At 41.5% G+C, this 15,874-nt stretch overlaps 1 protein-coding gene across 1 annotated transcript in view; it reads left to right on the top strand.

The window, feature by feature from the left end:
• Positions 1-15,874, top strand: part of LOC127657223 (ALK tyrosine kinase receptor) — a 751,733-nt gene that overhangs the window by 500,034 nt on the left and 235,825 nt on the right. The gene's annotated exons all lie outside the window — the stretch shown is intronic.

The raw sequence follows: 15,874 nt of genomic DNA, 5'->3' as shown, positions 1-15,874 counted from the left end.
GTAATTTCATAATCTTGTATAATCAAATGATGTGATTGTGAAAATGACTTCAAATAAGAAAAATTACACTGATATCGTCTCAGAATTGTACCCTTGAAACGGATAATCCCTGTACTTATTAAAGTGAGTGAAGTCCTCTTTTTTCAACATTTGTCCATCACTTGAAAGTTTGCGGATATTTCAGAGTCAACATGCTTTTTCATAGGATGAAAATCATTGACATTGGACCTTCGTTGTGTTGTCTTCAAATAAATGGGAAAGTCTCTTCTTACACTATAGAACATTCCCTATCGGTCACTCACTTGATGTTGTGTCTGATTGTTGCGATGATTTCCCTTCCCTGCCATCCCAGACCGCTCCTACGGTGGGTATATGGAGCTAGGTAACTGCTTCGATGTCCCCAGACTCAGCACGGCCACCGGTGGCACCTCAGGCTCCGCCCCGCCGCGAGGCCACACCCGCAGGTACGTCCGGCGCGATTGTCACCTTGGTCCCACTCGCCCGGAGATTGGAGTTTGGGTCGCACTCCCCAACCCGTAGCAGTGGCTGATCAGGACCGTCAACTCGGCTACACGATTCAGTTCGCCAGGCACCCGCCAAGTTTCAAAGGCGTACGCTTCACCTTGGTAAAAGTCGAGAATGCTGCTGCCTTGTGCACGGAGATCGCATCTCTTCTATGGAAGGACACGATAGTGCCTGACCCTTCAGCCTGACCCTTCAGCCATGATGAAGAAGGGGTTTTAAAGCCACTACTTTATCGTACCGAAAAAAGGTGGTGGGTTGCGGCCAATCTTGGACCTGCGAGTTCTCAACCGGGCCTTGCACAGACTTGCACTGATGCAAAGATGCATTTTAGCAAGCAGCCGGCGCTAGACCTGAAGGACGCGTATTTCAACGTCTCAGTTTTACCTCAACACAGGCCCTTCCTATGGTTTGCTTTCGAGGGCCGGGCATACCAGTACAAAGTCTCCCCTTCGGTCTGTCCCTTTCACCTTTTGCCTTCACGAAAGTTGTAGAGGCAGCCCTTGCCCTGTTAAGGGAAGTGGGCATTCACATCCTCAACTATCTTGGCGACTTGCTGATTCTAGCTCACTTTCGGGACTTGTTGTGTGCGCACAGGGACCTGGTGCTCAGGCACCTCAGCTGGCTGGGTCTTTGGGTCGACTGGGAAAAGAGCAAGCTCTTTTCTCTGTGTGGAGTTAGACTCAGTCTCGATGATGGTGCACCTCAGGAGCGAGCATGCGCAGTCGGTGCTAAACTGTCTGAGAACGTTCAAACGGAGACCGGTGGACCCACTGAAATTATTTCAGAGGCTCCAGGGGCATATGGCACCCTCAACGGTGGTCACAGCGCTCGGATTGATGCATATGAGACCGCTTTAGCACTGGATTCAGACTCGAGTCCCGAGATGGGCATGGCGCCACGGTGCACACCGCATGCTCGTCACGTCGGTCTTCCGCCGTCTGTTCAGGGCTTTGATCGACCTAGCATTTCTGCAGGCAGGGGTTCCCCTAGAGCAGGTCTCCAGGTGTGTCATGGTTATGACGGATGCCTCCAAGCATGTCTGGGGTGCCGTATGCAATGGGCACGCAGCCGCTGGCCCTTGGACTGACCCGTGACTGCATTGGCACATCGACTGCCTCGAGTTGCTGGCAGTGTTGCTCATCCTGCGGAGGCTTCAGCTGTGGATCCAGGGCAAGTACGCTTTGGTCCGGATGGACAAAATGGTGACAGTAGCGTACATCAAATACCAAGGTGGCGTGCGCTCTTGTCGAATGTCGCAACTCGCCCACCGTCTCCTCTTCTGGAGTCAGCAATGGCTCAAGTTGTTGCGATCCACTTACATCCCGGGCAACCTCAACAGCACAGTGGACACGCTATCACAGCAGGTCATGCTCAGGGGAGAGTGGAGACTCCAACCGCAGGAGTACCAGCTAATTTGGAGTTGATTCGGTCAAGTGCAAGTAGACCTGTTTGCTTTCCGGGAATCCTCCCACTGCCCGTATTGGTATTCTCTGTCCGAGGCTCCCCTCGGCACAGATGCGCTGGCTATACAGCTTGCGCTGTGTGCTGCGCAAGTATGCGTTCCCCCAGTGAGCCTACATGCACAGACATTGTGCAAGGGCAGGGAGGATAAGGAGCAGGTCGTCCTAATAGCACCCTATTGGCCCACCCAGACTTAGTTCTCGGACCACGTTCTCCTCTTGACAGCCCCTCCCTGTCGAATTCCCCTGAGGAAGGACCTTCTTTCTCAGGGACGGGGCACCATCTGGCACCCACGACCATACCTGTGGAACCTCAATGTCTGGCCCTTGGATGGGACGCGGAAGACCTAAGTGGCCTACCACCCGCAGTGTTAGACACGATCACTCAGGCCAGGACTCCCTAGTGGCATCTGTTTGCTAAGTGGTGTTCTTCCCGACATGAAGACCACCAGAGATGTGCAGTCAGATCAGTGCTTTCCTTCCTGCAGGAGAAGATGGAGGGGTGGCTGTCCCCCTCTACTCTGAAGGTGTATGTAGCTGCTATATCGGTGCACCACAATGCAGTAGACGGTGTATGTAGCTGCAATATTGGTGCACCACGATGCAGTAGATGGTAAGTATTTAGGGAAGCATGACTTGATCATCAAGATCATGAGAGGCGCTAGGAGATTGAATCCCCCCAGATCGCGCCTCATCCCCCATGGGACCTTTCCGTGGTCCTTTGGGGCCTACAGGGAGCTCCATTTGAGCCCCTGGAGTCAGTTGAGCTAAAGGCACTCTCTTTGAAGACTGCCCTCCTGAATGTGCTCACTTCCATCAAGAGGCAAAGGGACTTTCAGGCATTCTCTGTCTGCGAAACATGCCTGGTGTTTGGTCCAGGTTACTTTCACGTGATCCTGAGATCCCGACTGCCTATGTGCCCAAGGTTCCCACAACCCCATTTAGGGATCAGGTGGTGAACCTGCAAGCGCTGCCCCAGGAGGAGGCCTTGGCATTGCTGTGTCCGGTGTGTACTTTAGGAAGTAGGAAGTGCTTTTTCCAAACAGAGGATCACCACTTGGTCATTGACGCCATCGCTATGGCATATCATGCCCAGGACATGCCACCGACCTTGGGGCTACAAGCTCACGCTACTAGGAGTGTGATGGCCTCCTGGGCCCTGACCAATGGTGCTTCTTTAGCAGACATCTGCCGAGAGCTCCTCCCCCCCGGGGTAGGAAATACCGTGGGACTTCTCCACATGAGATACTTCTGACAGTACTCAGTAAGACAGTGACATATTTCCACTCAAATACCCCTCTTCTGGGCAGGGTGTGGTCTCCGCGGTGTCCTCCACTTCAGAGGGACACCCCCAGACGAGGACCCTATATGGCCCCCAGCTGAACAGTTTTGTTCCTTTGGGGAGAAAAAAGGAGAAGAGGCCACAACTGGGCCAGCCTGTCCCTATTTTGGGACCGTATGATGCCTTTAAGAGCGTTGGGGGACGTTACGTGATGGCCGGGTGTGCTGGCGACGAGGCACACAAAGGTCTGCCTGTCTCACACCACCAGTCCATGTAACACAGTTCAGTTAGTCGTCACATTTTGTATAGGGACCCCTAGTGTCACAACATCAACACAACGTCGAGTGAGTGACAGATAGGGAACGTCCTGGTTACTTTCATAACCTCCATTCCCTGATAGATGGAACGAGACCTTATTTCCCTCCTGCCACAACACTGAACTACCCGCTGAAATAGCCGGGACCTTGTCTCGGCTCCTCAGCACCAAACCTGAATGAGTGCTTGCAAGCCAGCTCCTTTTGTACCCATATCTCTGGGGGAGTGGCATGCAAATTCCACTCGCCAATTCCCATTGGCCTTTTCTCAAAGATCAGAGGTGATTGGGCCTCCCTAGTGTCACTGCATCGACACAACTTCTTGTTCCCTCCATCAGGGAACGGAGGTTACAAAAGTAACCAGGATGTTACCTGCCATCTTACATAGGTTCACAGCTTTGATATTAAGTTTAAACAGATATATTCAACAAATAATAAATCTAAAGACAATATATTTTTTTTCTTTTCCTTCCACATTTCTACTCTCATCTTGTCAAGAGACCATTGAAAAAACCTCAAAGGTAGCTAGCTGAATGTTTGCTGAGAAGTCTTACTGGAGTCTTATCTTATGCTGGTTCTGTGTAAACATGAAACAACGTTTTTTTTTTATTTTTGCATCAGGGTGATGTGAGATGGAAAGTGCATCTTTGAATGTGCTACCGCTCCAACCATAGATGCATTGCAATAGTATGCATGGTGCTGGCCTTCTTTAGTGCACCACAAAACATAAGGATGTTAGATACAGATTACCCATTTTGGTAACACTTTATTTTACGTAGTCCTTGATACAGAGTAATTACTTAGTTAATTACTTAGTAATAAACGTTGTAATTACATGTACCAAAATGTAATTAACATGTAACTAAGTTATGGTACAGCCTGTACTTACAGATTGTAATTACACACATGTAATAGGCAGCTACTGTTACACATATGTAACAAGCCGAGTCTGTTACATACGTGTTACAAACTTGATACACTGTAATTATGTAAGAAAGTACTTAGTATCACACAATGTATCAAGAAGTACTTAAATATATTAGGCTACTAAGGTCTGCAGTTACACATGGCAAATGTGTACGTTTTGTAGCATTACATGTATGTAACATAAAATAAAGTGTATCAAGATTGTACTTGAGTGCAATTCATGTGTATCTACATACCTTATCCATCTTAAATAACCCACTAGTTCACCGCTAAAATACATGCATTAGCTTCTTTATTACATTAAAATTACAAAAAATTACACAGGTATAAGCCACATAAAATAAAGTGTATCAAGACTTTACTTAAGTGGACTTCATGTGTATCTACATACCTTGTCCATATGTACCTTAGTTTGAATTAACTCTCTAGTTCACAGCTTAAATACATGCATTAGCTTCCTAATTACATTGCTAATTACATGTTGTATTTGAAGGGGGAAAATAAATGTACAATTTGACTTGTCATTTTAATAATGTCACCTTTTGTGTGCAGGCAGGTGGATGGAAAGGGTAACCACATCAATTCAACTCTACACTATTGAGTTAAAATACAGTATTCTGTAATTGTAATGTAGTTGGGAAGCTACTGCTTGTATTTATGCTGTGAACTAGTGAGTTTACCCAAACTAAGGTACATATGGACAAGGTATGTAGATACACATGAAGTCCACTTAAGTACAGTCTTGATACACTTTATTTTACGTAGCTTATACCTGTGTAATATTCTGTAGTTGCAATGTAATTAAGAAGCTAATGCATGTATTTATGCTGTGAACTATTGAGTTTACACAAACTAAGGCACATATGAATAAGGTAAGATAGAAATGAAGTCCACTTAAGTACAGTCTTGATACACTTTATTTTACGTAGCTTGTACCTGTGTAATATTCTGTAGTTGCAATGTAATTAGGAAGCTAATGCATGTATTTAAACTGTGAACTAGAGAGTTAATTAAAAATAAGGTACATATGGACAAGGTATGTAGATACACATGAAGTCCACTTTAGTACAGTCTTGATACACTTTATTTTACGTAGCTTATACCTGTGTAATATTCTGTAGTTGCAATGTAATTAAGAAGCTAATGCATGTATTTATGCTGTGAACTAGTGAGTTTACCCAAACTAAGGTATTATGGACAAGGTATGTAGATACACATGAAGTCCACTTAAGTACAGTCTTGATACACTTTATTTTACGTAGCTTATACCTGTGTAATTTTCTGTAATTTTAATGTAATAAAGAAGCTAATGCATGTATTTTAGCGGTGAACTAGTGGGTTATTTAAGATGGATAAGGTATGTAGATACACATGAATTGCACTCAAGTACAATCTTGATACACTTTATTTTATGTTACATACATGTAATGCTACAAAACGTACACATTTGCCATGTGTAACTGCAGACCTTAGTAGCCTAATATATTTAAGTACTTCTTGTTACATTGTGTGGTACTAAGTACTTTCTTACATAATTACAGTGTACCAAGTTTGTAACACGTATGTAACAGACTCGGCTTGTTACATATGTGTAACAGTAGCTGCCTATTACATGTGTGTAATTACAATCTGTAAGTACAGGCTGTACCATAACTTAGTTACATGTTAATTAAATTTTGGTACATGTAATTACAATGTTTATTACTAAGTAATTAACTAAGTAATTACTCTGTATCAAGGACTACGTAAAATAAAGTGTTACCGTGTAGGTACATCACCTTTGGTGAAAACTAGGCTGTTGTGTAGAATAAGTGAAAGTGAAGTACTCTGGTACATTGCCATCCCACAGCCAGTGCTGAGACTGGTATGAACTATCACGTTTCTCCACTATTCTGGAGTAGGGGCAATCTGGCTGAGCGTAATATTTTAGTACATGGCAAAACATGGCACCTTTGGAATAATAATAACAGTACAACTGACACACAATATATGTGTTTTATCAGTTGTATGGGCTTCAGCAGTATTCTTTTTGAGAACAATTACTTTTTTTAGACCTGTTTGGGATTAGATGCTTCTTGAAATACAATAGTCGGCCTACATACTTGGTTAAACTCAGATATTAATTATATAGTGACAAAAGGGCTAGCAATAATATTCTATGCTTCTCTCTGTGTATTTTAATAAATAATTCCACCAATAAAACATATTATTTTCTTCCTGCCATCCTCAGTGTTTCGGTAACAGTCAATTATTGCAATTAGATTATATTTTAATTCTTCAATGTACGAAGTTCCCATATCTGAAGTAATTACTCATTTGCGCATGTGTCTTTTTCAGTGAGGCATGATTATTCATGCATTTACATGAGTCTGGCCGCATTCCTGACATGGGGACCACCTACAGTCTATTCACTGACAATCTGATGGATATATCACTTAAAACTGGACAATACTTTCCCGATCTGACAAGCTCTAATCTGATTAATTTGATTTGATTTCTGGGAATAAGTGATTCATGTTTTTTGTTTTATCAGTATGTCAGGAAACAAAGGGATTTTTACAAGATGCATGCTGAAAAACAAAACAAAACTTTTCAAAACAAATAAAAAAGCAATAGAATTCAAAAACAAAACAATTAAAAATAATTATGGGCTGGGCTGGTTGGGATGCTCAGACAAATAGAGCAATGTTTTGATGGCACCACAGATCCACAGTGTTTGCATTTTGGGGAAATCAAATTACGACTAGTTTACTTAAAATTGTCTCTGCAAAATAATATGAGATAGGAGAAGGTATTTGATCTGGAATCTGAAAACAATTAATTCACATGATCTAAGATATCAAAATGAATTTCTGGAATGTAAAATGCAAAATGTAAGAAACAATTTGGATGCCTTATATCATTTGGTACCCACATTTTGATTTTGGTGTTAACCAAGGATAAAAATGGCTTTAACTTGAGGTGTAGTTTAGTATGAAAAGCCTTTCTCTTTTGAGAGTCCTAAGAATATTATAAATATAAAAGACACCATCATCTGTTGGTCAATATATCTCAATATATCTCAATATATCTTGTCACATAATTGAGACTAAGACAAAAACGTGGCTCCAAGCTTTCCACTATTTCTCTCCATTATACAACCCTGTCTGTGATGTGGATTATTAAAGCTTGAATCTGGGTAAACCATCTCTTGACAAAGAATTGCAAATCAAATCTAATACTAACACATTTCAAACAATGTGTTTCCTCTGGGCAAATATTACCTGTCTTAAGGTTTTGAGTGGTATGTTTGTTTCAGGATCTTGACAGATGGTTTTTGATCATTATTGAAATTAGGTGGGACTTTGATTGGAATTTGTGCTCAAGGCTGAAAGCTGTAGTGATCCAGCTTTAGAAAGAAATCTGATCCAGATACACAAAGGACCATGTGCCAACTTTAAACAGGAACCTGTTCAACAGTTAGTTCCAGTCCTCTAATACGATTGGACAAGTCGTTTACCAAGAGTGCTGATATTTAGTATAACAGCACTGGGCCGCTTCACTATGTTTCACTCTACTTGTCCATGTTAGCTAGCTAAAAGCTACGTGTTGCTTGACAACACATCAGTTTATCTGCTTTTGTTAAAATTACGTTTGTTAACAGAGCATAAATGGACAAATTACCTGGCAATATTGAATCTAAAATGTTTGTTACATACAGTATTAACGTATTATCATACTCACAATCGTCATGTTGTACTGGATATTACCAGATATGTAACCTGTGACCAAAATTATTTTTGAGGAAATGTATTAGGGGAAAAAAATATGATTCAAATGTTTTTCTCATTCTGTTTTATTAGGCAACACAAAAATGTAATACAAATTATGTGGAAAGAAGACTAAATATTTATAGCTTTATAGCACCCATAACTATCATACAGCATAAAATACATTAATTTCTCTCCCAACTTAGGGGACACCGGGGCTAGTTGTCACACATGAAGTTGTCACTCAATTGCAATATTTGGTGGTGTGATATAATAGTATGACTTGTCCATTTGTGCTGTTTCTCGAAATACTCAATAGAGCTCAATAGAGGTCTTCAACCATGATTAACTTTTTTTCAAGTATAGGGTGAGTTAGAGCCCCTAAACACCCAACGTGTTTCCGCATGCTTTTGCACTGTTTTCAGTTACTTCTGTTATCAAAACACATGCTTGATGGACATCTTTGTCCATTGCTCCTCATCTCACTGTTTTCAGCATCTCTCGGAAGAACGACAAATATTTTAGACATTTTGGTTGAGCTGCTTCTAGCGGAGCTGTAACAAAGTTTAGAAGTTCTGAAAAAGTTCAGGTTGCTTAGAAGACTTTATGTGACAGTTACATGGTTACACTTGATTCCAGATTCCAGTTTTACACCCAGCAAAGTTAAGCGCATCATAAAAGGTAAGCCAATATTTTTCCCTTTTGTTTAAGGTGTGCATTCTTGCTTACATTAATTCGAGAAGTCAAATGCTAAACCGAAAAATCAAAGCATCCTTAAACTGCAGCAGTGTAAACTCCACGCACATGACAATACTAGTGTTTGCTGCCTCCAGAAATGTCAACCTCAATGAGCAGAGCACATTTTAAGTTTGGCACTTAAATTTTTTATTTTCTCTTGGTTAAAGTAGTTATGTTGCAGGTAGTTACAGTTTCATTATTTTTGTTTGACTTAAATGTGTGTAATTTTATCATTTTGGAATCTATATATCGTGCATTTCATGAGTTTGCCTGCCCATAAAATTTTTGAGTGATAAATGCATATTTGGCTTACTCTACGCCAGGGTTTCCGTTGTCCGGTAATTACCGGACATTGGCCGGTAAAAAAATTAAATGTCCGACAAAATTAAATCTCTCCGGTCAAATTGTCCGATTAAAATTGCCTAATAATCCCGTCCCCCTAACACAATCTGAATTTCAGAATAAGCCTAAAATGTATAAAGCAAAAATACACCGATCTCTTGCTATGTTATAAAGGAACAGGCTCTACGTTTGAAAGTTATGAAACAACATCGCCTGCTGCATTTCAAATAAAGCGCACGCCTAAAACGGCTGCAATATAGACCTAAACAACGAACGATTGAGTGAGACGTTTCAAATATGGCCAGGCCCAGGCAGACTAGCTTTAAAAGCTTTTTTCAGAGGCCAGACGATGGTGAATCAGGAACATCTCATTATAGATAGATCAGTGCTTCTAATCCGCGCATTCGTGCAGTTTTTTTTTCTCTATCATCAAAACTGAATAGCCTATGTTCATCAGTGCATGGTTACAGTCTATATCAAGCAGGGACACGTTTGTGTGCATTTTATTTTGTGATTTCACCGGAATTAATAGAGAGTCTCCGCAACGGCGATAGATTGAAACGCAGCGTCCTAGTGAAGATTGCGCAACTCGCGCAGCGCGTCGTCCATGCAACTGATAGCAGCGGACACGAAGCTCAGCTTGATTTCAAAAACAACAGATTTTAGCGCTAGATCTCTTATTTAATAACGGACTAAATGAATGATCTGCTAGTTAACTGGAGATGTTTTATTTATTTGTATTAGGTACATCCGTGCCTCAATGTTTCAAAAAGTGAATGTGTGTGAAACCACAGTAAAAAACAATTGGCGTTGATTGACGCCAATCGGACGTTCATGTTTTTTTTTCGTCTATTTGAAAGTTAAGCTAATAATAATATGTTGCATTCTATACGGCCTGATTATGTCATTTTTTAAGTTACATAGACTGCCTCCAGTTTTCCTCAACTTGACTAATTAAGAGGCGATATATTTGACCGGCATATCATCAAAATGTCCGTAAAACGACCATTTTTTTCTAGCGGAAACTCTGCTCTACGCATAGGAGCAGCTCGAGTATAAGGTTCAACTCAAGCTCTAATTTAAACCACTTAGGGACTGCTAAAATTTAGCTAGAGTGTGGTAAGCGGCAGCTTATATATGTTGTGAGTTGATTGGCAGGTTAAACAAACAAGCAAGTAATTTACGCAAATGTAGCATGGAAATTACATTCTATTTAAAGAGAGAACCACGCTTAGCAGTGCGTGTAAATGGGAACGCCATAAAACGCAATAAACCACTTTCTCACAATAAGCCACTTTCTGGTGTCCATGCAAACATAATCACTGTGTAAGCAGACCCGGAGAAAGTTCAGCAGAGCTCATTGCAGTTGCATAACTAAAATTAAATGCCATTTCTTAAAGGAGCAGCAGCAATTAAATTCGAAGGTCAGAGAGAGGGTGGAAAACAAAACAAAAACATTTTTTTTTTTTGGCACTTTACTATTCTATGGGAACCTAGGAGAAACAAACAAACAAAAAGAAATAAACAAATCTATGATGTGTAATATTTAAATTCCAAAGGGGTTTTAGAGTTGTTCTTTCTGAACCTTTACGTTGCTATTTCACTTTCCTATGACAATTGGGGTTGTTTTCTGATCAGAGCACCTAACCTCCTATAGGGGTGTCCATGGGATTGTAAAAGTGCAAAGGCTGCTCTATTGCCTTTTTATTAATACATAATGTTCTTAAAGTGATAGCTGAACCCATTTAACTATGTCATCATTTACGTCCATTATTTATTTACATGTTGTTCCAAACCCATATGAATGTCTTTCTTACAAGGAACTCAAAAGGAGATGTTTGACAGAATGGTAGGAAAGGTGAATGATAACAGAATTTTCTTTTTTTGTTGAAATATCTCTATCAAATTAAAAAAGATAAAAACCTTACTACATGATATGAGGGGAAAAGTGAGTGGGAGAAAGGATGAAAAGGTCTATTACATGTGAAAGAGGCAAAGTTTATTATTGCAAGGCCTTTGCAACTCCATAGCACTGATGAAAGGAACCCCCTATGGGGTTATGATCTGCTATCTGACTATGCAGAGAATAAAAAAAGAAGTGGAGAAAAGAGGGCCAAAGAGAGCATATAGCATTCAAACTAATTAGCTTACAATGTCTTCAGCTACAGATAAGAGTAAGGCAGCTGTTGAAGCATGTCATAAGCCATTACCTTTAGCCAGCTACTTCAACTGTGAAGTACTCTCCCCTTTTTAAAATTTTAAATGGTTAAGAATATGATAAAACATAGTTTTCTTCATGTCAAAATCCCTTCTTCTGGAACTGGCAGCCAATGACTGTGCAAGCTGGCTGAAAAAAACTGTTCAAAAGTTGTGAGCTAATTTGTTCTGCATTTGTGCTTTGGTTTTTGGTTAAATATTACAAACATGAGTAAGAGAGTAAGTGAGAAAGAACCTGCTCAGGAAACTTAACAGGCAAGTCAAATTTGTATGACAATGGCGACACATTTTGGAGTGGGAACAAGTGTTTTCTTCTTGCAGTTATTCAGTCCACATTTGTCAAATCTTCTGTGATGAGAGCACCTAGCAATATAAGAACTGTTTGTTGAATTTGATTACTTACCTCAAGAGGCACTTGTTGGAAGGAACAATTGACAAATGTAGCACATTTTGAGCTTGTGCTTCTGAAAATCTGTTGTTAGATTGTTAAAGTAACCAAAATACATGAGAGCTGTTCTTTTTAGGCTTAGGATAATTTCTTCAAGCATGCTATCTGAACAAACCCTGCTTGAAAATCCCTCTTAAACTGGCAGCTGTGTTTTGGAACATGGTAGATGATTTCTAGCTGGTCCAATCTACTGTAGCAGACCATGCTGGACCAGTAACAAACCAGCTACCAGCTGGTAATTCTTGGTTGAGGTGGTCAAGCCTGTTTTTGGCACATGGTGACTGGTAAACCAGCCCATGACAATACTACATGGACCCTTTTCACATACGTGGGTTTGAAACACAGAAGTAACAATAGCATGGTAATATTCTATAGTGGTGGATGGGAGACCACATCAAATATAATTTTTGCTTACTCATTTGCGTTTGCCTTTTGTAACCGCCATTTCCTGATGGAGGTAACAAGAAATTGTATCGATGTAGTGATACTAGGGGTCACCCTTGGGAGCCCCAAACACCTCTGATCTTTGAGAAAAGGCCAATGGGAATTGACGAGCGAAATTTGCATGCCACTCCCCCGGAGATACAGTATAAAAGGAGCTGGCTCAAAACCACTCATTCAGGTTTTGTGCTGAGGAGCCGAGACAGGGTCCTGGCCATTTCAGTGGGTAGTTCAGTGTTGTTGCAGGAGGGACAATGTCTCGTTCCCTCCATCAGGGAAGGCTGGAACAGGCCGCCCCAGCTGTGGCCTCTTTTTCTTTATTTTAGGACTTAAGTGTCCACGTCGGGGGGTGTCCATTCCCAAGGGGAAGACACCACGGAGATCACACTCTGCCCAAAGTGGTGGCAATTGTGTGGAAATAAGTCACATGGTCTTACCGAGTTTTGTCAGCAGTGTCACATGTGGAGAAGTCCTCGTGGTAGGTCCTACCCAGAGGGGACAGAGCTCTACAAACACGGCGACTGGTGGCAGAGCGGACTCTGCCCTAGGATGACGCAGGTTTACCAATGGGGATTCATCACACAGGGTTACATACAGGCAATTAACACATGTGGAGCATTTACCCCAGTACAGGGCCTATTAGCACACGTACACGTACACCACAAACTCACCTTCCATTGGGCGAAGGAGGAAGGACATCCAGGGTCCACGACTTCATGAACACGGCTGGGGGGTAAAAAGCTCACGTCTCCCCCTCCAGGAGGGGAAAGGTACTATACGCAAGCGGTACATCTGGCCAGCGGCATGCCCTGGGCCTGATATGCCACAGCGATGGCGTCAATGACTCAGAGGCATTCCTCTGTTTGGAGACAGAGGTCCATTTATGCTCTCCTCCAAAGCAGACAAAGAGCTGCTCAAAGTGTCTAAAGCTCCGTTTGCAATCCAAATAGATGCCCAAAGCACGCACCGGACACAGCAACACCAAGGCTGGTTCTGCCTCCTCCTGGGGCTGCGCTTGCAGGTTCACCACCTGATCCCGAAACGGGGTTGTGGGAACCTTGGGCATATAGCCCGGTCGGGGTCTCAGGAGAATATTTCGGACTGAACTCCAGGAATGCGTCGCTGACAAAGAATGCATGCAGGTCCCCTACCCTCTTGATGGATGTGAGCGCAGTCAGGAGGGCAGTCTTCAAAGAGACCGCCTTTAGCGCAATGGAAGGTCCCTGGTGGAGCGGCTCCCATTTGGGTCCCCAAATCGACCCAGTGCTAACTGACACAGCCTCATACCCGCAGGTAGAAATACTGAGGCGCGGAGCTGCTGTGATGACTTTCCCTCTGTTAAAGGAAAGCCGCGACCACAACATTGCCATGGTCGTGTTCTCGAAGTGGGAACATGACCTGTCCAAGAATGCTGTCTCTGCGTGTGAAGCGTCCAAGCACATGAGGCAGCGATCGTGGCCATCGGAAGTGGAGAGGTAATGACCGCAACCAGGAATTATACACCGACGGAAAGGCATCTTTAAAAAGACGCTCTCTGTCAGTGCCACTCTTTTAGGATGGAAATATACTCTTTTAGAGGAAGAATATACTTTTTTAGGTTGCTGAAGCACAGAGGGGCATTCTCTGCACTCAACCGGTGCACGAGAGCGAGAAACCGCTGTAATTACAACAGCTTTAATTTTCAGAGATGAATGGAACGGCAGAGGGATTCAGCTCACTGAACACAACCGCTCGGCTCCAAAGAAAATATCTGAATGTGTGGTTGCGAGCCAGCTCCTTTTATACCTGTATGTCCGGGGGAGTGGCATGCAAATTCCACTCGCCAATTCCCATTGGCCTTTTCTCAAAGATCAGAGGTTTTTGGGGCTCCCAAGGGAGACCCCTAGTCTCACTAGATTGCCACAACATCGAAGGAACTAGTTTTTTAAAACTAGTAATTAAATACAAAAAGTAATTAATTAGTAAAAAAGTAAAGTTCAAACAAATTGCAAATCTAAAAAAAAACAAAAGAGCTAGATTTACATTGCTAAATAAGGTGAAAATGCATCATCATCATCTGTAAAAAAGGATCCATAAAGCAAGTTGTGTGATCTGACCCTTACGGATTAATTACTTGTAATAAATCATAACAGGGGTCAATGGGATGCTTTTGTTTTCCTATGGAGAAGTTGTGGAGTTTCAGTCCAATATGTTTTTATAGATGTTCTCAAGTGTTGGATCTATTAAATAGTGCAATATTGATCACTTTGTTGGCACATGTTCCAGAGATTCTTCTTGTGTCCTCTTTGAAACAGTTTTCAAGTTTTACTTTCAAGTTTCATTGTCATTCCAGGCAATATACAAGTATACACCTTGAGTGCCATCTCTTAGTCAATTTTATTTCACCATAAGGCAAACTTCTGTATGTATTTGGACACTAAATAGAAGATGACAACTTCCTAGATGTCTATGAATAACTCAAGGGGGTTGATCAAGCACGGATCTCTCTGTCTTAAGGATCGAAATATAATGAAAAAAGTCAGATTTCAACCCTCTACTGTCATTGAGCTATAGGTTGACCTGTATGATGTTGCCAATCAATTGTGGTGATGGAGTAAAATGTGGCAAAGGTACACCTGCTGGGCTGCTTAACCCTCTGGGGTCTGAGGGTATTTTGGATTACACTGTATTCAGCACAAACTGGGCTACAATAATATGTGAGCAACATGCAAGTACAGGTTTGTATTTTTGAGAAAATAATGTTTATACATGGTTTTTGAAAAAACTAAAATTTTAAGTCACTGATATAAGGTCATATAACAGATACTAAACATTTGTCCACAAGACTTTTTCATGATCCTTCAGAAATCATTATAATATGCAGATTTTCTAAAATGGGCATATTTAAAGTGTATTTTACTCATTTAACCTGAACACATATTTGCAAGCACAAGCTTTGTTGATGATAATGAGACATTTTAAACACTAGATAAAATATAATCTAAACATTCATATTATTTTTATATCATATTACATATCATATTTATGTTATACAGCATACAATTTAAATGCCTGCTTTAGCCAAAACAGCATTTAAATGTAACAAACTTGCTTATTAGGACATATTTAAAATGTCAATACTCTGGATCCTGGATGGCAAGTCTGGAAACAGTACCACTAGTAAAATATGAACATGTTTATATAAAATAGGATGTCAAGTAATGAAAACTAATTGACTTACTCGTCTGAAATTGTATCCTTGGCTGGATCAAGTCTCTCTTCAAAATATGAACGTTCATCAGAGTCCCGCTCTTCTTCTGAGAAAATGTTTAAATCTTCCATACTATCCTGGAGCTTTCTCGTCTGTGTATCGTTGCAAACGCGCAGAAAAATGAATAAAAAGTGTTTACAACCTCAGAGTCGGGGGCGTGTACATTAGCGTATGAATGGCG

Source organism: Xyrauchen texanus, chromosome 16, assembly GCF_025860055.1.
Source record: "Xyrauchen texanus isolate HMW12.3.18 chromosome 16, RBS_HiC_50CHRs, whole genome shotgun sequence".
Taxonomy (NCBI): Eukaryota; Metazoa; Chordata; class Actinopteri; order Cypriniformes; family Catostomidae; genus Xyrauchen; species Xyrauchen texanus.
This window is presented reverse-complemented; position numbering and strand designations above follow the sequence as displayed.